The sequence below is a fragment of the Zingiber officinale genome, chromosome 8A, assembly GCF_018446385.1.
Source record: "Zingiber officinale cultivar Zhangliang chromosome 8A, Zo_v1.1, whole genome shotgun sequence".
Taxonomy (NCBI): Eukaryota; Viridiplantae; Streptophyta; class Magnoliopsida; order Zingiberales; family Zingiberaceae; genus Zingiber; species Zingiber officinale.
Window position 1 is genome coordinate 66,945,765 of NC_056000.1, and position 23,402 is coordinate 66,969,166.

Sequence of the window (23,402 nt, forward strand, 5' to 3'; positions counted from 1 at the left end):
ACCCATATTATACATATATGGATATGGTTATGTTGATCAGTTTATGACTATGCTTAGTGTCATGCATCATGATTGCATGCTGCGCGATTGTCGGCTCCACTATGGTTGAGCACATCGCCAGTTACATGTACTGCACACACCACCACTCATGGATTAGTGGTATATCAGACAGGTGTGTGGTGGTTCCGTTGGTCTGAGGACTCAGCGTGGCAGCCGGCAGACAGTTCCGCTCTGTTTGGCTCCGCTGGCATTTAGTGTAGCAGTGTAGTAGCCGGCAGATGGTGGACTCTGTTTGGCTCCGTTGGTCAGGTGACTCAGCGTGGTAGCCGGCAGAGATACCTCCCCGTCATCGTGTACCGGGAGATGAGAGCATTGAGCTCCCCCATTTATGATTTGGGGTCACAGGACAGGAGTACTCCGACAGCATCCCATCCACTCGGTCACTCATCAGGAGCAGTGACGACAGAGTGCACGGTTGTCACAGCCCTACCCACTCGGTCTCACCATTTGTGTGTGAGATGACTGACTGGCGTCAGGGGTGACCAGGACACATCATTAGCATCATATGCATTGATGCATTTATATTCTTATGATTGTGTTTGCTGCATTTGGTTGCTGCATTTTGGTTGGATGCATACTTTTGACCTGCATACATGATTATTGACACTTTCGGTTTGATGACCCTTTTGTCTGGATAGGAGTTCCTGGTGAGTACAGCTTCCTTAGTTACCTTTCAGTTTTACATATTCCCTATATATGATTAGGAAGCTGTATTCCATTTTTGTTGCTGTTAGATATATCTTACTACTCATGTCCATTGGTATTCGCTGAGTTGTTGAACTCACCCCCGTTGACACTATCTTTTCAGGTACCAGGTTATTTATGGTGTCGCTTGGAGCATCCTGTCTGCTGGTCCCCACGTCACATCAAAAGACATACCTCCGTTTTATTGTTATTTTATCTTGGTATATGAGATGTATGTATTTGGCTTTGTGTGTTCCGGTTTTGTTTCCGGGGTGTTGTGTTGTTGTGTAGTGTAAGCCTAGCCGGCTAGCAGTGTCTTTTTCGCTGTATGGACTTGTCTTTATGTATTTTTCGCTGTGTTAGTTTTTGGTTTCAGCCGAGTGGGCTGATAGAAATATATATATAACTGCGTGGTTGTGGATATATTTGTCCAGCCGTGTAGGCTGAGATTATTAACTGCGTGGTTGTGTGTATATTCCAGCCGCCTGTGGCTGATGTATATTATGCCTGTAGAAATGCTTCATATTGTCAACCGTACAGGGGAGGTGCTATCGAAATTTCTTCGGACAGGGACCCCTCTGGGGCGTGACATGCGAGGCTTGAGCATATGACTATGAACATGCACAGATAAAAATAGTTAGAGCAAATAAGCATGTATCCTGTATGCATGTCAATCATATGCAGTCAACCAAATGCATCATCCAATATGCAATAATCACAATAAATGCAATCTGTGCATATGATGCAAATGGCATGTCCTGGTCACCCCTGATGCCAGTCAGCCATCTCACACACAATGGTGAGACCGAGTGGGTAGGGTTGTGACACCGTGTACTCTGCCGTCACTACCCCTGAAGAGTGACCGAGTGGACGGGATGCTGTTGGAGTACACATGTCCTCCTACCTCAAACATAGTGAGGGAGCACAATGCTCTCATCTCCCGGTACGCGATGACAGGGAGGGATCCTTGCCTGCTACCACGCTGCAATCACACTAACCATGAGCGGACGAGCAGAGCCCTAACAAAGCTACTGCCATACACACCCTGGGTGTTGTGACACTACCCATGCAATGGTCACGTTGTGTGCAGGCCCATGTAGCCGACCGACGAGCTCAACAATAATGAAGTCGTCAATCGCCCAGCATGAAATCATGTGGGATGGTGCATGATGCTACAGTATGTCATACCTGAACATAGTCTCCTCTATATATGTGTGTGCCAAAAAGGTGAACACATATATATAACCATGATATAAGCAGCATAAATCCAAGAACATCACATATAACAATGATATAAGTATAATGAATCCAAGGACACGTATCAAACATGTAAAGCAACTAATCTAGTATAGTGAAGCACTATAAATATATCTATCTCTATGAACACAGATACGCATGGCAAGAAATAAAAGTATACCAGACTAATGTATAACAGATAATAGTAGAAGCATGTATCAAGTATCATCTAAGCTAAAACCAGGGAAGTGCTAAATCTATTAATTACTACTAGTTATATGTATACTACACATATCATAAGACAATATCGAAAAGATAAGTCAAAGGGTACCCGCCTCAAATAGAAGGTACAATCAAGCAATCTAAAGTCGAGACGTCCGTCTCGAATCAAAGTCCTACGTCAAACAATATATATATATATATATATATCTTATTTAGCTAAATCCATATGAATAGCTAAATAAAATCCCTAAAACAAAATTAGAGCAACCCCCTAATAAACACAATCTAAACCTATCTAATTAAATCTAACGGTTAATTAGGGTTAGTTACCTAATCCCTAATCATCAATTAGATTAGAAATCTAAACTTAAATTAAATCCAATAGTTGACTAGGATTAATTGCCTTAACCCTAATCATTCCATTAGATTAATCTAAGCAATTAAATCTAAACACAATTAACTACTAAATAATCAATTACACCTAAATCTACACATAAACCTAATTCATTTAAAACATGTATCAATTGCCACAACACATACCTCAATTAATAGCCACTGTTGATTACTGAAGCTAGGGGAGCTGCTGGTTGGAGTGTTGCCAGAATGGAAACACCCCACAGAATAGTACAAACAGAACAAACCTCCCTGGAATTAATCGGATCAAGAAGAGATCAGAACTCAACACACAACCTATCACCAACTAAGTCCAAGAAACAATCTACTCATCTTACCTCCTTCTCTTCAATCCCATAACCCTAATCAACAGCAAGGCAGAGGAGATCCAAGATCCGATTAAGGGAAAAAACCAGCGCGAGTATGATCTGATTCCTTTCCCAAACCAGAACAAGAAGAATCAATGCTGTGAAGATCCCTAATCTAGCTAAACCTTAAATCAACAATGATCCGATAAAACCTTACCTCTCTGGATCACCTCCCGATGGCGTCACTGTTCAATTCCAGCAAGAAAGGAGGCGCAGACTGCTCTGTGAGCAGCGCGAGGGGAGGAGAGGGAAGGCCTACCGGTTGGAGACGATGCGAGATCCGGCTCCTCACCGTGCCCTAGCAACTGATCGTCAACAATTTGTCGCAAAAATCTGCCAAAGCAGAACCCCTCGACCAGATCCAGCCTAGACTTCCTCGGCACTGTCGAGCTTCGGTGACTCAGCTGGTTTCCGTCGAGCTCCAGCGATGAGTCTCCTTCGGCCTCGGCGTTGAGTCATCCGCGAGAGAGGCAAAGCACATGAGCAGAGGGGAGATCGGGGATCGCGATGGGTTGGGAGAAGAAGGATCGGGTCGGCGTTTTGGGGGAAGAAATAAAAGAGAAGGAAATATATATATAAAACATTTTCTGACTTAAACGGATATCCCAAACAGGCGGCTTTATCTGAACCCGTTAATTCACCCCCTCAAAACCCGTCGTACGAGCTCCGAAAAATTTCCAGAAAATTTCAAAAATTCTGAAAAAAATTTATAAGGCTATTTATCAAATAACCCTATTTATTTAAATTTTCTGATATCTTACACCCTTACTTTTTATTAGGATTAGAGAGGTGTTTTGAAAATATTTCCAATGCAAATATGAAAGTTAAAACATTTCTATTTTGTTAAGATTAAGAATAAGTAGTGAAAATAAAAAACATAAATAATAAATATAAAATATTTTTTCATGGATCAAAATCCTAATATTTTTATTTCTCAATCAATCCTAGAAAAGTCATTATAATTTTTTCATTATAGAACTTTTTAGAGATAAAAAACCTTTTAAAAGCTTTCGTAACAAATATGGAGCTTGAAGTTAAAAACCTCAAACTCAAAATGAAAAATGAAAAACAAATTTTGTTGTGGAATGGGGAACATAAACACTTTTTTGTTTTTTTTTGTTTTAGGAGAATTCAAAATTTTCAAGCTTTCCTTACTTTTTTTTATAAGCCTCTAAATGGTCATGAATAAATTCCAACAACAATCTTACATTATTGTTAGTCAAGTTATTTGAATTGTCAATCAACTAAAATGTTGATCATGGGATCCTTATCTGCTAACTATAGTATTTAGCTAACTCATTGACAATTCAATCAACAGGAATAGATTCCGTTAAGGTCTGCGTGGACCTCTCTTTTGTGTTTAACTTCTCAACCTTCATCTACCTACTTAACTTGACAAACCCCATCAATAAATACAACATTAAATCAAAACCACTCATTGAACGAAAACACTTAGAAGTATTATTTCACGAACACTATTAACCCAATTAACTAATTGGATAGAGGTCGCGCATATATGTACTACCACACTATCATAAATTATAACGTCCAATCTCCCAATCACGGAGATGGTAGACCAATGCCTCTCCAAAGTACAATGAAGATCATTATACTAAATCATAGGCCTTCATGATCACCCATAGACCTGCCCAATTTTTGCAAGTCACCCATAGACCCGTCCTAGTATGGAGCAAAGTTCATTAGCAACTTTCACACTTTCCTTCTTACTATATTAGCAATGTGGGACTAACTAAAATCTAAAACTTTATCATCGACAAGTAAGTTTAGGATTTCATTAACTCAACTAATCGGATCAATGATTCTTAAACAATCTATTGAATAAACCTAGATCTTACCATGACTTTTAAAGAGATGTAAAAGTATAAGCATATGTAGGGTTGGTCTTTATTGACTAATTAGAAATATTGATGGTATTCGTGAACTCGTAGTATAATAGCATCAACCCATCACCCATGAGTGAGTGTGTATGTTTTATTAAACTAATTAATTAATTATATAGTTTTAAATTAACTTCTTTCAAGAAATATAGTTGTATTTTTGGATTTCTTAGATTATATTAATTTTTTAAAATATAAGAATGTATGTAAAATGATTAAATAAAACCAATCATCTAATATATAAAAAATAATTATTATTAACAAAATTAAGATTAAAATAAACAAAACAATTTAATTTAATAATTAAGAAGGACAAAACTTGATGTTTGGAAAATCTTTTTAATGCAAATATAAAACATTTGTGCTTGTTAATATTAAAAATAAGTGGCGAAAACATAAAACAATAAGCACAAAAATATTATCATCGTTCAAAACGCTAATGTTTCTATGGACTTACAAGGTAAGTCAACCTCGGAAAACCACTAAATCTTCTCCTTTATGAAACTGTTTAAAGGCAACTAGGCAAGAAATTTTTCACAAAAGCCTATGAAATAATAAGTGTGAGAAAAACTTTTGTAACAAGTTTAGAGCTTAAAGTTAGAGACCTTAAGTCAAAATGAATAATTATTGTCAATTTCAATTTGAATTGAGAATCTAGTTGACTAACCAATTGACTCATCCTTTGACAGCTGACTGAAAACTCTTTTAGTTGATTTAACTCGAAAAAGATTCTTTTTTTAATTTCAAGCAGAGCATCCTATTATCACCTACCTCACTCAAGCTTCTCTATCTGCTAAGATCTTTGTGGATCTCTCTTTTATCTATACATGTTAAACTTCACTATTAATTACTTAATTAACTTTTACATACTTAAACTTCTCTATTTGTCAACTTATCTTTATCTTGATTTATTTGAATTTCTTTATCTTGTCAAATTTTTGCCCCTCAATAGACAAACCTCAATCAAATAAAATATTAAATGAAAACCAACTCAACTAGTTGAATATAATTGCACCAAAACATCACCCAAGAGTGTATATGGTTTCAAATTTACCTAAAACATGATTAAATAAGATTAGATCATGCAAAAGATAAATTAATAATAATAATACTAGAATTACAAATTTATTTTGAGATTTGAGATTTAGGTAGGGTCGCGCGAACGCGTACCCCACTACCACAAATTATGACGTCCACTCTCCCAACTTGGGGAGATGGTAGACCAATGCCCCTCCAAAGTGCAATGGAGGTCATTGGGCTAGGTCATAGGCCTTCTTGATCACCCATAAACCTCGTCCAGGTAAGTATGGAGCAAAGGTTCATGCCCACATGCTATAATAGCAGCTTTTACATTTTACTTCTTGTTATTTTAACAATATGGGACTAATTATAATCTAAAACTTAATTAGGTTAGGATGAGAGAGGCAACTTAGATGTTTCGAAAATATTTCCGTTGCAAATATGAAAGTTCAAACATTTTTATTTTGATAAGATTAAGAATAAGAAGTGAAAGTAAAAAAACACAAAATATTTTATCATGGATCAAAATCCTAATGTTTTTATTTTTCAATAAGGTGAATCAATCTTAGAAAAGTTATTATACCTTTTTCATTATAGAAATTTTGAGAGAGAGAGAGAAATCTTTTAAAAAGCTTTCGTAACAAATATGCATGGAGCTTGAAGCTAAACACCTAAGCTCAAAATTAAAAAATAATAAAATAATAAAATAAATATAAATTTTGTGGTGAAATGAGGAACATAAACTCCTTTTTTAGGGGACTTCTTTTTTTTTCTCTTTGAGCTTCCCTTAATTTTTTTTAGGATTAGACAGGTGTTTTGAAAATATTTCCAATGCAAATATGAAAGTTAAAACATTTCTATTTTGTTAAGATTAAGAATATGTAGTGAAAATAAAAAACATAAATAATAAATATAAAATATTTTTTCATGGATCAAAATCCTAATGTTTCTATTTCTCAATCAATTCTAGAAAAGTCATTATAACTTTTTCATTATAGGACTTTTTAGAGATAAACAACCTTTCAAAAACCTTTCGTAACAAATATGGAACTTGAAGTTAAAACCCTCAAACTCAAAATGAAAAATGAAAAATAAATTTTGTTGTGGAATGGGGAACATAAATACTTTTTTTTTGTTTTAGGAGAATTCTTATTTTTCAGGCTTTCCATACTTTTTTTTCTAGGCCTCTAAATGGTCATGAATAAATTCCAACAACAATCTTACATTAATGTTAGTCAAGTTATTTGAATTGTCAATCAACTAAAATGTTGATCATGGGATCCTTATCTGCTAACTATAGTATTTAGTTAACTCATTGACAATTCAATCAACAGGTATGGATTCCGTTAAGGTCTACGTGTGGACCTCTCTTTTGTGTTTAACTTCTCAACCTTCATCTACCTACTTAACTTGACAAACCCCATCAACAAATACAACATTAAATCAAAACCACTCATTGAACTCAAACACTTAGAAGTATTATTTCACGAACACTGTTAACCTAATTAACTAATTGGATAGAGGTCGCGCTTATATGTACTACCACACTATCATAAATTATAACGTCCAATCTCCCAATCATGGAGATGGTAGACCAATGCCACTCCAAAGTACAATGAAGATCATTATGATAAATCATAGGCCTTCTTGATCGCCCATAGACCTATCCAATTCTAGCAAGTCACCCATAGACCCGTACCAGTATGGAGCAAGTTCATTAGCAACTTCCACACTTTCCTTCTTACTATATTAGCAATGTGGGACTATCTAAAATCTAAAACTTTATCACCGACAACCAAGTTTAGGATTTCATTAACCCAACTAAATGGATCAATGATTCTTAAACAATCTATTGAATAAACCTAGATCTTACCATTACTTTTAAAGAGATGTAAAAGTATAAGCATATGTAGGGTTGGTCCTTATTGACTAATTTGAGATATTGATGGTATTCGTGAACTCGTTGTATAATTGCAACAACCCATCACCCATGAGTGAGTGTATATGTTTTATTAACCTAATTAATTAATTATATAGTTTTAAAGTAACTTCTTTCAAGAAATATAGTTGTATTTTTGGATTTCTTAGATTATATTATTTTTTTGAAAATGTAAGAATGTATGTAAAATGATTAAATAAAACAAATAATCTAATATGTAAAAAATAATTATTATTTAAAAAAATTAAAATTAAAATAAACAAAATAATTTAATTTAATAATTAAGAAGGGCTAAACTTAAGGTTTGGAAAATCTTTTTAATGCAAATATAAAAATTTTGTGCTTGTTAATATTAAAAATAAGTAACGAAAACATAAAACAATAAACACAAAAATATTATCATCGTTCAAAACGCTAATGTTTCTATGGACTTACAAGGTAAGTCAACCTCGGAAAACCACCAAACCTTCTCCTTTATGAAACTTTTTAAAGGCAACTAGGCAAGAAATATTTTACAAAGGCCTATGAAATCATAAGTGTGAGAAAAACTTTTGTAACAAGTTTAGAGCTTAAAGTTAGAGACCTTAAGTCAAAATGAATAATTATTCTCAATTTCAATTGAGAATCTAGTTGACTAGCCAATTGACTCATCCTTTGACAGTTGACTGAAAACTCTTTTAGTTGATTTAACTCAAAAAAGAACCTTTTTTTAATTTCAAGCAGAGCATCCTATTATCACCTACCTCACTCAAGCTTCTTTATCTGCTAAGATCTTTATGGATCTCTCTTTTATCTATACATGTTAAACCTCACTATCAATTACTTAATTAACTTTCACCTACTTAAACTTCCCTATTTGTAAACTTTTCTTTATCTTGATTTATTTGGACTTCTTTAACTTGTCAAAATTTTGCACAAAACCACTTGATCAACTCGACTAGTTGAATATAATTGCACCAAAACATCACCCAAGAGTGTATATGGTTTCAAATTTACCTAAAACATGATTAAATAAGATTAGATCATGAAAAATATAAATTAATAATAATAATATTAGAATTATAAATTTATTTGGAGATTTAGGCAGGGCCGCGCGAACGCGTACCCCACTACCACAAATTATGACGTCCACTCTCCCAACTTGGGGAGATGGTAGACCAATGCCCCTCCAAAGTGCAATGGAGGTCATTGGGCTAGGTCATAGGCCTTCTTGATCGCCCATAAACTTCGTCCAGGTAAGTATGGAGCAAAGGTCCATCTCCACATGCATTAATAGCAGCTTTGACATTTTACTTCTTGTTATTTTAACGATATGGGACTAATTATAATCTAAAACTTCATTATGTTTGGATTAGAGAGGCAACTTAGATGTTTTGATAATATTTCCGTTGCAAACATTTTTATTTTGTTAAGATTAAGAATAAGAAGTGAAAATAAAAAAAAACACAAAATATTTTATCATGGATAAAAATCCTAATGTTTTTATTTTTCAACAAGGTGAATCAATCTTAGAAAAGTGATTATACCTTTTTCATTATAGAAATTTTGAGAGAGAGAAATCTTTTAAAAAGCTTTCGTAACAAATATGCATGGAGCTTGAAGCTAAACACCTAAGCTCAAAATTAAAAAAGAATAAAATAATAAAATAAATATAAATTTTGTGGTGAAATGAGGAACGTAAACACCTTTTTTCGGGGAGTTCTTTTTTTTGAGCTTCCCTTACTTTTTTTTTTGGATTAGAGAGGTGTTTTGAAAATATTTTCAATGCAAATATGAAAGTTAAAACATTTCTATTTTGTTAAGATTAAGAATAAGTAGTGAAAATAAAAAACATAAATAACAAATATAAAATATTTTTTATCATGGATCAAAATCTTAATGTTTTTATATCTCAATCAGTCATTATATCTTTTTTATTATAGAAGTTTTAGAGATAAAAAACCTTTTAAAATGCTTTCATAACAAATATGGAGCTTGAAGTTAAAAACCTCAAACTTAAAACTCAAAACTCAAAATGAAAAATAAATTTTGTTGTGGAATGAGGAACATAAACACTTTTTTTTTGTTTTAGGGGAATTCTTATTTTTCAAGCTTCCCTTACTTTTTTTTAGAGACCTCTAAATGGTCATGAATAAATTCCAACAACAATCTTACATTAATGTTAGTCAAGTTATTTGAATTGTCAATCAACTAAAATGTTGATCATGGGATCCTTAACTGCTAGCTTTTGTATTTAGTTAACTCATTGACAATTCAATCAACTGGAATAGATTCCGTTAAGGCCTGTGTCGACCTCTCTATTGTGTTTAACTTCTCAACCTTCATCTACATACTTAACTTGACAAACCCCATCAACAAATACAACATTAAATCAAAACCTCTCATTGAACTCAAACACTTAGACGTATTATTTCACCAACACTATTAACCTAATTAACTAATTGGATAGAGGTCGTGCGTATACTGCTCGTAAATTTCCCTTATTTTTACAATGTGCAAAAAGAAATAGAAGAAGAGAAAAGAAATAAAAATATATGCATAAATAACCTGGGATAGGATTTAAACCCGAGACCTCTTGCTTGAGATTTGTTTAAGTAGCCATTACGTGGTGGTAAAGCATCACATGAGCAATATGAAACAATTCCTTATATGTGGATTATGTTCGAAGAGATGCTCCAACTTCCACTTAGTTTAAAAGGGGTTGGATGAGATCAAAACCTAAGCTTCCACCTCCTTTTTCCTCTCTAGCCGAATCCTCTTCTCCTTCCTCTCAAGTTTCGGCCAAGAAAACCTAGGGCTCAAAGTATTAAAGCTTTATAAGGAGGGAATCTAAGGGGAGGGTTTCTTCCAAGGAGGTAGTACGCAAAAGGAGGGTGACTCAGAGATTAAGGCATACGAGGGCAGATCTTGGCGTCTTCCTTGCACCTTATAATCGTAAGATCTAGCGAAAGAAGTAAGTACCTCTCACCTGCAGTATGAGTAGCTTCGTTAATACATGATATGATATGTTTTAAATGTGTTGCATGTTAAAGGAGATCAGAACGTTTTAAACGTATTGTATGTTAAAGGAGATAGATGCTATGATATGTAAGATGCCTTATAACGTTTTGGGATTAAGAGCATGCTTGGGTTATCTTGGTTTGCTTTCCATTAAGTTTTGGGACTAAGAAGTATAATCAAGTGCCTAAAGTGCTTCCCTATAAGTGTGGGGCAATTAAGCGCACATAAGGTGTTTGGTTAAATGCCAAGCAAGTGCAAGTACAAGAAAGTAATAGTTAAAAAGATGTATTTTACTTTAGAAAGGCATGTACTGGACACAAGGTCCTTGGGTGGGCTCCTAGATCGCCCCTAGGCTCCTAGACCGCCTAGTAGTGCCTTAATGGGTTCGGGATTAGCTACCTCGGATCTTATTAAGGATGCACGTAAAATGGTACAATGTCGGGCCCAAGCAAGTGATTATATACAAAGTTTTAAACTTCATGGTTTGTCTTGTGGAAGTTTCCTAAGTTGAGAATTGAGTTATGTAGTGCAACAGTGACAAACTCAATAGAATGCCAAGATGTCTATTTTTATTTCGTGACTAGCATGGTTTTTAGTTGTCAGTTTGCATGATAAACTGGTTTGAAAATACATGTCATGTACATATTTCCGAAGTATGATTTTAGTGTGATCTACTGGCAAAAGCATGTTTACAACGTTGCATTTTTCTTCTACTAATTTGAAAAGCATGTCCTTTGATTATGTATCATTTTGTGAGTAGATGGTACTTACTAAGCATCCGCTTATAGATTTGCATTTCCTTGTACTGCAGATAAAGGTAAAGGAAAGCTCGAGTAGGAGGAGGCAGCAGGAGCGGTGCTTGGGGGTGTGTGTGTGGCGGAACAATGGAAAGAGATCCGAGAATTCGTTATTGTGGGGGAACATGTAGAACTTTAGTTTTGTTTTCTTCTCTCCATTTTATATAAAATACTGGCATAAATTGGTTATGAAGGAATTGACGGCTTGGCAGAATTTTGGATGGCAAGTGAAAGTGAAAAAGAGGAGAACAAGCTTTTTCAATAGCGAAGGGGGAGCCTCCGCACGGCCTGTGGCATGGCTGTGCGGATTCGCACGACCTCGCGCTGTCTCCTCTCGGCCAATGCTACATGGTCGTGTGGAAGCACATGGTCATGCCCTTCTTCCTCTCGACCGAGGTGACATGGCCGTGTGGGATCACACGGCCGGACACCTCCTCCTCTCGGCCATTGCTACACGGCCGTGTGATTCCACACGGTCGTGTCTTTCCTTCTCTCGGCCGAAGTGACACGGCCATGTGAGGGTCACACGGTCATGCCCCTTCCATCCTCTACCAAGGGTCACGACCATGCAACCCTCACATGTCTGTGCCCTGTATCAGTTGAGAGTACAACACCTATCAGGGCCACACGACCCAGACCCGCTAGAAGCTTCCGACTCCCTTCGACCCTACATGGCTACAAGTCAAGTCCTACTAGTCGTAGCATGTTAGAATAGATCCATGGACTAAGCAGCCTGTAACAGGTAAGAATGCCAAAAATTTAGATGAATTAGGAAAGTGTAACGTTTGTCCTGTAGTTTAACGGTATGAGTAATGTAGGGCATTTTAGTTTGGTATCAGAGCGAGTTCCATCCTTCCATCACACACCTCAAGCATTGATCCTGTAGCTTCCAAGTAAAAAAGTACTTGCTCATAACTTTTATACATTTTACTTCTATTATGATTTGTAAGAAATGCTTGTTAAGATTTAGCGTGCTTACACATGAAAGCAGTAATGATAGCAAGTAGGAATGAGTATGGGCTGACATATGTCTCACTGGTCTACCTTATGATATGTAGAATGGCCAAAGGACGACCAGTTAGACAGCCGAGAGTTATTGAACCTCAACCAGTGGGAAATGAGTCTACACCCCAGCCCAACCTTTTAGAGGTAGTAGCTCAACTACAAAGACAATTGGCAGAGTAGCTGCAGGTTATTGCCACCTTGACTGCTAACCAGCAAGCTCCTCCAGTGGTCCCACCGGAAGCCAATATGGTGACACCTACTACGGTCGAAGTTCCATCAGTTACACCAGTAACATCAACAAAGGTAGTGAGGCAAGAAGCATACCTCATCCAATGGTAGAAACTGAAACCAGAGAGCTTCTCTGGCACCAATGAACCGTGGGATGCTCAGGCATGGTTCAAAACCCTGGAGAGTATAATGGAGCTACTGGATTAGCCAGAGGTAGAAAAGATTAAGTGTGCATCCTTTTGCTTTACTGGTGATGCAAGAATATGGTGGGAACAGGTCAAGGCAAAATGAAAAGTGGATCAAATGACCTGGTCTAACTTCGAAACCAAGTTTTTCGAAGAGTTCTTCCATATGCGAGTCACGAACAAACACTACGATAAATTCATGGAATTCTGGCAAGGAGATTTATCAGTGGACAAAGCCGTGAAGAAGTTCAATAGACTAGCTCGCTTATGCCCCGAGCTGGTCAGCATGGAACGAGAAAGGGTGAGTCTAATGCTCAAGATGCTGAGGCCAGAGATAGCTTTGAATGTGGCTAGAAGAATAAATAGACCGCAGATCGCAGAAGAGCTGGTTAGTAGTCCCCTGATCATGGAGCATTACCTGAGCAGCATCAAGCAGCAGAAGCCGGTACAGATTGAGAACAAAGGTCAAGGGAGTTCTTGCACTCAGAAAACTCAAGGCCAAGGTTCAACCTGGAAGGGGAGCTCCAAGAGAAAGTAGTGGAGTAATAAGAAGGGAGGATCTGTAAGCAAGCAGCCTAAGTATGCCACGTGTTTCACGTGCGGAAAGATGCACCCTGGAATCTGTCACAAGGGCACTAGTGGCTGTTATACGTGCGGTCAAGAGGGGCATATAGCCAAGTATTGCCCGACCAAGATCCACCTACCTCCAGCACAACCTATTCAGTATGGAGACAAGCAGGCACAATTACACTAGATGAAGGCCGCGTTGGAAGGACCTTATGTTAGTCAAGGTAGATTAGAGGCTCTACCAAGTGCTACTAATGCTCGAGTTTTCTCCCTTACCAGAGAGGAGGTAGCAAACGCCTCCACTGTTGTCACAGGTCAGATACACATTTTTAATCTATATGCAACTGTGCTATTTGATACTGGGGCAACCCATTCGTTTGTCTCGATAATATTTGCTAAAAGAATCGGTATACCCTCAGAGGTCCTACACAGACAATTCTTGACAACGCTACCCTCAGGAGAGATAATGACATCTACGCACTGGCTACGGGCTGTGCCGGTCAAAATTTCAGATAGAAAACTATATAGCGATCTGATAATGCTGAACATGTCGGATTATGATGTTATTTTTGGGATGGACTTTCTGAGCAAGTATGGTGCTTCCATCGAGTGTCGTAAGTGAAGAGTCCTGTTCCAACCTGAGGCAGAGTCTAAGTTTGAATTCATTGGAGAGTCAAGGAAGAGAACCCAGAAATTCTTATTGGCCATAAAAGCTCAGAAAATGTTAGCCGATAGATGTTCTGGGTTCCTAGCTCATGTGGTTAATATCCAGCAAGAAAGAGATCAAAAGCTAGAGGAACTTAGAGTTGTATGTGACTATCCAGAAGTGTTTCTGGATGAGTTGCCAGGCTTAGATCTGGATAGGGAAATTGAATTTGAGATTGAACTCATTCCTGGTATCCATCCAATCTTAAAAGCACCTTACCGCATGGCTCCGGTAGAATTGAAAGAACTTCAGGGACAACTACAGGAGCTTCTTGACAAGGATTTTGTTCGCTCGAGTCACTCACCATGGGGAGCTCCGGTGTTGTTTGTAAAGAAGAAGGATGGGTCTATGCGAATGTGTGTGGACTACCGAGCGTTGAACAAAGTAACCATTAAAAATAAGTATCCCCTGCCGAGAATTGATGATCTGTTTGATCAGTTAAAGGGAGCCATAGTCTTTTCCAAGATAGATTTGCGGTCCAGATATCATCAAGTTAAAGTGAAAGCTGTTGATGTGCCGAAGACGACATTCCGAACGAGGTATGGCCACTACGAGTTTGTAGTTATGCCTTTTGGAGTGACGAATGCTCCTGCTATGTTTATGGATCTGATGAATAGAGTATTCAAAGCATATTTGGACAAGTTTGTAATCGTCTTCATAGACGATATCCTTATATACTCCAGAACTCAGGAAGAACATGCTGAACATCTGAGGACAGTACAACAAATTCTTCAGCAGAGCCAGCTGTACGCAAAGTTTTCCAAGTATGAATTCTGGCTCAATCAAGTGTCCTTCCTAGGTCACATTATTTCCAAGGATGGGGTTATAGTAGACCCGAAAAAAATAGAAGTTGTGAGTAACTGGAATAGACCCAAGAATGTTAGTGAAATCAGGAGTTTCCTTGGGTTAGCAGGCTACTGCAGGAAATTTGTAGAGAACTTCTCAAGGATTGCCACTCCATTAACATCACTTACCAGAAAGAACCGAAAGTATGAATGGACAGAGGAGTGTGAGAAGAGTTTCACTGAATTGAAAAGGAGACTAACCAGTGCCCCAATCTTGACTCTCCCAGGGAATAACGAAAGCTTCAATATTTACAGTGATGCTTCTAAATTGTGACTCGGGGTCGTACTGATATAGAATGGCAATGTCATCACTTATGCCTCGAGACAACTCAAGGATTATGAGAAAAACTATCCTACTCATGACCTTGAGTTAGCAGCGGTAGACTTCGCTCTCAAGATTTGGAGGCATTACTTATATGGAGCTCAGTGCAAGATTTACACAGATCACCAGAGTCTGAAGTATTTCTTCACTCAAAAAGACCTGAACATGAGACAAAGAAGATGACTTGAACTGATCAAAGACTATGACTGTGAAATTTTCTATCATCCAGGGAAGGCGAACAAAGTGGCAGATGCACTAAGTAGGAAATCTTGTGCCGCTCTACTGTCCTTACTGTAGGACTGTTGGGCAGACTAGGAGGGGGTTGTTGGATATCCTACTAACACAAAAAGAAAACAAACCCTTCATCGAACTCTTTAAGCTAACACTTGCATATAAAATAGAAAAGCAATAATTAAAAGCATAAAATAAGAGGCACGAGTGTTTACTTGGTTACAACCGATGTGGTTGTTAATCCAAGGAAGATTAAGCCCAATATCGATCTCCTTCAGGCGGAGAAGCCTCTTACAGCGTTGACGTACAAAAAGAAAGAAGTTAAACTAGAACAGAAGCGTACAAGTGTTTGGAATGTATATTTCTGAGTTCGTTATAAAGCTTCTGGACCAAGGCTATATTTATAGCCTTGGTCGGGGCGCCTGGAAGGGTTCTGGGTGCCCTGGGGGGGGGGGAATAAAACTTATCCCCCAACGTTTAGATCGAGGCAAAACTCGATTTGGTCAATTTTACTGCTCCGGGCGCCCCGGACTGCTCCGGGCGCCCCGGACCCCAAAGTCAACAGTTGTTGACTTTTTCGTCCGGGACTTCTTCTCTGGTTCAGTCCCGCCTCGGTCCGGTTCTTCTCCTCCAGATCTGCTCGCTTGGGTGATCTCTGCCATCCGGAAAAGGGCTCACCCGAACCCAACTTCCGGTCTTCTCGAGTAGCCTTCCGCTCTGGCTTCTCGTCCCTCAGAATCGCTGCGTGTTTCCTTCTCGTCCACCAGCGTACTCATCCGCAGTTTTCGTCCCTCGGTCGCACCGTGTGCCGACCTTCTCGCTAGCTGCGTCTCTTGCTCCCCGAACAATCTTCTGCTCCGGCTTTTGTCCCTCGGAACCACTGCACGCTTCCTTCTCGTCCACCGGGGTACTCTTCCGCAGCGCCTCATCCCTCGGACGCACCGCGTGCCGTCCTTCTCGCTAGTTGCATCTTCCGCTCGAGTACCTATGCTCCTAAGCTCCTGCACACTTAGACACAATGTTAAAATAATGCAGGACCTAACTTAACTTGTTGATCACACCAAAACAACCTTGGGGTTCCAACAATCTCCCCCTTTTTGGTGTGATCAACCCAAGTTAATCTAGGGTTACAAATAGACATAGAATAAAAACAATTTATTGCAATAACATGCAACATGATAGAAAAAAAAATTAAATTTCAAAAATTTCAAAATTTAATTTTCAATTTTCTACCTCCCCCTAGACTTATACTTTCCCTTCTCCCCCTTTGATCACAATAAAAATGGGGTTAAAAAAACAATATAAGGGTTTGACACTTAGAAAAATTATAGAAATCTATTTCAATGATTTTCCGAGAAAACATATTTCCAAGTTAAGGAAAAAAATTTCTAAGTCAAAGAATAACTTTTGAAAAATTTCTAAGTTTTCACCATAAAAAAATCTTTCTAAGTCCAAAAATTTATGCAAGAAAATTTAAGAACATTGATAACATTAAAAAAAAAATTCTGTGCATTTATTTATTTAAATACTTATATCAGAAAGTTTTAAATTTCCATTTCAATTTATTACAATTTCTCAAATTTGAAGTAAGAAAATTTGAACATGCAAAGAATTATATCATGTTAATATCTATTAATAGTTTGTCGAGATACTTTAATCGACAGGCTATTTCTTTCAGCTTTAAAGCAATAAATATTAAACATGCAAGAAATTGTGTTGACAAAATAATTGGTAAAATTTCGTTTGATAATTTTTCTAATTTGCAATATTCATCGACAAAATATTTTGTAATTTGCAAAAGTATTTTGACAACATAAATTTTAATTTGCAAAAATCTGTGGATAATAAATTTTCTAATCCGAAAAACTCTTTTGATATTATCTCTAATTTGCAAGCTTTGTTCGAAAAAATATTTCGTAACTTGCAAGATTCTTTCGTCAAAACATTTTGAGGTTCGAAATTTTTTTTTGATGATTCAATTTTTGATTCGCAAAAATCTTCAGGTAATTTGATTAATTGAACTAGTTGTTCAGAGGGTAGAGGCCATACCTTACTTACCTCGTCGGCCATTGGTTCTCCCCCTGTTGAATTGCTTTCTTATAATATCTCTCCCCCTTCATTGATGCTCACCTGGGATGAGCTTTCTGTGTCCTTGGGATGGAGATCGACTATCTCGGCATTTTCCTCATTCTCGGACTGTTCTGGCGTTGAATCGGTGTTGGATTCAATTTTGACTTCTTCTTCGTAGAGTTTTAAGAACTTTTCCCAAAGTTCTTTTGCGCTTTTATACTCTCCGACTCTGTCGAAATCTTTAGTTGGTATTGTGCTTAGAATGTGAAATGTTGCTCGACTGTTTGCCATTGACTCGTCACGTTGCTTCTTGTTCCATAGGCGTAGATCGAGTTCTTCTCCATTCGTTGTCTTTGGTGCTTCATAACCTGTTTTCATTATTAGAGAAATACCAATATCAGAGTTAAGAAATACCGTCATTTGTTGCTTCCAAGAGGAAAGCTCCCCCTCGAATGTTGGTGGGTAGTCGCTAGCTCCGACCATTGTTTTGTTGCTTCAGACGGTGGTTAGTCCTTCTGAGGTGTACTCAGCTCTGATACCACTTGTAGGACCGTTGGGCTGGCTAGGAGGGGGTTGTTGGATATCCTGCTAACACAAAAAGAAAACAAACCCTTCCTCGAACTCTTTAAGCTAACACTTGCATATAAAATAGAAAAGCAATAATTAAAAGCATAAAATAAGAGGCACGAGTGTTTACTTGGTTACAACCGATGTGGTTGTTAATCCAAGGAAGATTAAGCCCAATATCGATCTACTTCAGGCAGAGAAGCCTCTTACAGCGTTGACGTACAAAAAGAAAGAAGCTAAACTAGAACAGAAGCGCACAAGTGTTTGGAATGTAAATTTCTGAGTTCGTTATAAAGCTTCTGGACCAAGACTATATTTATAGCCTTGGTCGGGGCGCCTGAAAGGGTTCCGGGCGCCCTGGGGGGGATAAAACTTATCCCCCAACGTTTAGATCGAGTCAAAACTCGATCTGGTCAATTTTAATGCTCAGGGCGCCTCGGAGGGTTCCGGGCGCCCCGGACTGCTCCGGGCGCCCCGGAGCCCAAAGTCAACAGTTGTTGACTTTTTCGTCCGGGACTTCTTCTCTGGTTCAGTCCCGCCTCGGTCCGGTTCTTCTCCTCCAGATCCGCTCGCTTGGGTGATCTCTGTCATCCGGAATGTAACGACCCGGCCCTCTTGGCCCATTTGGCGGCCCATTTGGCGACCCTCGGGTCGTCGACCGTCGGCCCTTATGTCGTCGGCCCATTTGGCGACCTCTCATGTCGTCGACCGACGACCTTTGGCCGTGTCGTTACTCACTAGGACTTTCCACCCCTGGCAGTGGATTTTTGCCTCCCCCAGGATTCGAACTCTAAACCTCCAGGCTTAAGTATTAGAGTTTATGAATCCTGGTAACCAAGTGAGATCATCTCACTTGGTTACCAGGATTCATAAACTCTAATACTTAAGCCTGGAGGTTTAGAGGAGGGCCGGGTCGTTACAATAAAAAGGAGCCTTTTTATTGTAACGACCCGGCCCTCTTGGCCCATTTGGCGACCCTCGGGTCGTCGACCGTCGGCCCTTATGTTGTCGGCCCATTTGGCGACCTCTCATGTCGTCGACCGACGACCCTTGGCCGTGTCGTTACTCACTAGGACTTTCCACCCCTGGCCAGTGGATTTTTGCCTCCCCCAGGATTCGAACTCTAAACCTCCAGGCTTAAGTATTAGAGTTTATGAATCCTGGTAACCAAGTGAGATGAAGTTATAACGACCCAATTTTCTCTATTTCGAGTTCCAAATGTCTATAAAAATATTTGAAAATGCTTTTAAAATATTCTAGAGATTTTTAGAAATTTTTAGAGTATTTTTATGCAATTTTTGGAGTTCGTTTGGTATTTTTACCGAGAGGAGAAAGTTAAAAAAAAAAAAATTTGTAGAAGCTAGGTTTCGAACCCAGCTCCTCGGACCCAAGCAAAACCGACCCGACCAATCGAGCTACACTCGTTTTGTTAACCAGATATGTAGAGATAGATATTTATAGTGTATTTATAATGGGAATCGTTTTTTTTTAAAAGGATCGAAATTTTCCCCGAAACCCTATCTGTTCTTTCCCTTCTCCTCCGCGACGGCGCTGTTCTTCGAGCGATTCTTCTCGGGCGGAAAGGGGCGACGGCGTTAGGGCTTTTCTCCGGCGCCGACGAAGACTTCTTCCGGCCGGTCCTCACCCGTGTGTGGTCACCGCGACGAAGGGAGCTCGGGAACTCAAGGGAGCCGCCGAGATCCTCAAGCTTCACCCAAAACCCTAGAATTTGCTCCTCGTCGGTTGTAAGTCAGGGAAAGCCTAAGGTGAGTTGCTACTCACCTGCAGTAGGATAGCTCTGAGGTTTATTTCTTGTTATTTTCTTTGTTTCCGAAGTTTGCAACCTGTTGAAGTTACTGCCGAGAATCTCAGAGAAAGGAGATAGATTTGTTTGCTTAGCATGTGGTTTGGTTTCTTCAGGCTTTGTAGATGGAATTCGAATTTGTTTCTATGTAGATTGTTCTGCTTTGTTCTGAAGTTTGCTGCCATGTTGTTCTTTTTGGATTAGGGTTATGTTAATTGAAGTTTAGTAGCATCCATTCTTGGTTTCCTTTCTTTTAAATTCTGTAGTAGCAAGAATTAGTATTCTGTTGCTAGATATGGGATTTGATTTTGGAACGAAACAAGCTTTATTTAGGTTCCAAGTTTCCAACAGGTTTAGTTCGGTTTGTGTTAGGAAAGGGGCACCAACAGTCCCATTTCTCTGTGTTATTTGCAGTAGATAAGGAATAGCTTCAATTGTAGCAGAGAACAACCTCCTTCTTTGTGTATTTTTGTAGACAAGAACAACTCCATTTGGAGCTTAGAACGGCCCCCTTTGGAGCTTATTCCAGATCAAGTTTTCTTTGTGTTCACTGCAGAAACGTACAACTCTATTAGAGTATAGGACAACCTCTCTTTTTGATAATTCAGCAAGTTTAATTTTTAAAGTTTCAATTCAGCAAGCTTGATTCCTTTATTTTGCAATTTATTGTGCAGAATGGTTGCTAGGGATTTAGCTGAGTAGTTAGTGAACATCGAGTTTAAGTAGAAGCAATATCCATTTTTCTCTAGCTCATTAGGCATGATTTTGGTATAGAATTCAGCCTACTTTTCTTAGGTGCATATATGCCTCAATAGTTTCCTCTCGAGGTAGGAATGTTTGTAGAATTTTGTAACATTCACAGTGCAGATTTGTATTAGTCTTATATGCAGATTTTCTAGTTTTCATTTGCTATTATTGAGCATGTGCAGTTTTTAATTGCTATAAGTTGAGCATGATCAGTTTTCTTTATTATTAGATACACATGAGCAGTTTCTTTAGTTTTTATTTGCTATTTTAATAAGCACGAACAACCATGTATTCTAGTGGGAAAATAAGAGTTTTATCAAATTCTTTTAGAAGCATTAACAAGTAAAAAGAAAGAAAAAGAAAAGAAAGAAAAGGCCAAGGCCTTAAGTAAATCCCAAGGTCAAGATTTTAGGGATTTTAGTACACAGGGTGCTTATTAATATGCCAAGGCATTTAAAGAAGTAATTAAGATAATAAGTATTTTACTTTTAAGAAGAGGCTAGTACCCGACTTCCAAGGTTGTCGTTAAACAAATCCAGGTGTCCAATTCCAAGGTCTTGGCCCTGGTAGACCAAGGTCTGCTCTTTTAGGATTGGCGGCTCGCTACCCCAACCTATTAGGGTGTAACGACCACCCTTCTTACTACTACTACTCTCTAAGGATGACCGTTACTTAACTACTAATTCTACTTAACCGGTATGATTAAAAATCACATGGAAACCCTACCGAAAAATTTCAGCAGAGTCTCCCTTGTACCGGTGACCTTAAACTGACATACATAACATAATATACACAGCCACAGGCGGCTGGAACACATATCAAACACAAAAATGAATAACATCACCACGCAGTTTAATGAAATCAAATCATGCAAGTAATGAATAGCGGAAACAAGATACACATATAATTAACTAACAGCGGAAGACTAAATGACTCATTTAATACATTCTTTATAAATGGCAATCTTAATAAATTCCTAAACTAAGTCCCAAGGCTTCCATAGTCCTGGCATCACACACCATCCGCGCCACCTTGTCGCCTTCCTTTCTATATCTTTTCCTTCCTGTATCTGCAGTAAGAGGAAGTGTAGTCTATAAGCAAAATTTACTTAGTAAGCGCTATCTAACTCACAAAATCTCGATATGCATGAGGAGATACTGAAATCTAAAACTGAATGCTCAAAAGGAAATCTACTCATGCTCATCTACTAGTAAAAGAAACATACTAAAAGACTAAGCATGTAAAGCAAAGCTATACAATCATGCTAGCATAAAGAAAGCTAAACTTACTGAATTCTAAACACCTTCTGAATCTTATTCCACTTGTTTAAAGACTTATTCTTTAATACTTTATACTTATGTAAAACTTTCAAAAACTTATACTTATAATACTTCAAAATAATAATCAACTTCTTCTTGGGCCCAGGCATAGTACCATCTTATGCGCGTTCCCTAATAGGTTGGGGTAGCGAGCCACCAATCCTAAAAGAGCAGACCTCGGTCTACCAGGGCCAAGACCTCGGAATTGGACACCTGGATTTGTTTAACGACAAGCTCTTGGATGTCGGGTACTAGCCTCTTCTTAAAAGTAAAATACTTATAATCTTAATTACTTCTTCTTTAAATGCCTTGGCATTTTAATAGGCACCTTGTGTGCCAAAAATCCCTAAAGTCTCGACTTTGGGATCTACTTAAGGCCTCGGCCTTTTCTTTTCTTTTCTTTATCTTTCTTAAACTTTTCTTTATCTTTCTTACACTTTTCTTTATCCCAAAATACTGTTATGGTATCTTTCATATGCATCTATGAATGAAACTAACTATGTAACACATAATCATGTATAGAATACAAAAGAAATCTACACTTAAGCTCAACAAAAATGCTTAATAAAATTCAGTATTATAACTTAATAAAATCTGCATGTCATACTAAATTGAAGTGCCTAAAAATAACATAGTACAACACTTAAAACCTCATGATAATTAACTCTTAAACAGAAATCAAACATACTCTTATGCATCTGGTATTTACTAGTTTTGCAAGTTGAGTTAAGCATGGATAAGCTTCGAAACTTCTAAGGAAAAACAAACTAGAACTAGAGACATAAACCTCATGCCAAAACTGAAATACATTTAAGTATGCTACAACAGAATTAAATAAAGGAAACCACATCTGAATTCCTTAAGCATGCTATGTCAGAATTAAAACAAAGGGAAGCAAATCTAAATTCTTTAAGCATGCTTCAAGATAAGAAACAACGAATCTACACTGCTAAACAAGATAAACTGCAATGCTAACAATTAATCTACATACTATACTTATTCCTTAAAGCCATTCACACTAACCAAACCAGTACTGAGCATGGATGAAAGGGGTCTAATAGCAATCTAATCCACATTGCACTGAATCTATAAAGCCAGCACTGAACACAATCTTTTCATTGCTAATCTACACAACTTAAAAGAAAACTAAAGCTGCGGTTAGGTAATAAGTGATAAAATGGCTAACAAC

The 23,402-nt window shown here is 37.9% G+C and overlaps 4 non-coding genes across 4 annotated transcripts; all 4 read right to left on the bottom strand.

The window, feature by feature from the left end:
- Positions 1-4,464: 4,464 nt before the first annotated feature.
- On the bottom strand, positions 4,465-4,620 carry LOC122013028. The gene has a single exon (XR_006120415.1). It is a non-coding gene; the product is annotated as a U1 spliceosomal RNA (small nuclear RNA).
- Positions 4,621-6,009: 1,389 nt separating this feature from the next.
- Positions 6,010-6,169, bottom strand: LOC122013005. The gene has a single exon (XR_006120393.1). It is a non-coding gene; the product is annotated as a U1 spliceosomal RNA (small nuclear RNA).
- A 1,231-nt stretch (positions 6,170-7,400) lies between these two features.
- Positions 7,401-7,556, bottom strand: LOC122013032. The gene has a single exon (XR_006120418.1). It is a non-coding gene; the product is annotated as a U1 spliceosomal RNA (small nuclear RNA).
- Positions 7,557-8,903: 1,347 nt separating this feature from the next.
- Positions 8,904-9,063, bottom strand: LOC122013010. Its single transcript, XR_006120399.1, has one exon. It is a non-coding gene; the product is annotated as a U1 spliceosomal RNA (small nuclear RNA).
- Positions 9,064-23,402: the final 14,339 nt, after the last annotated feature.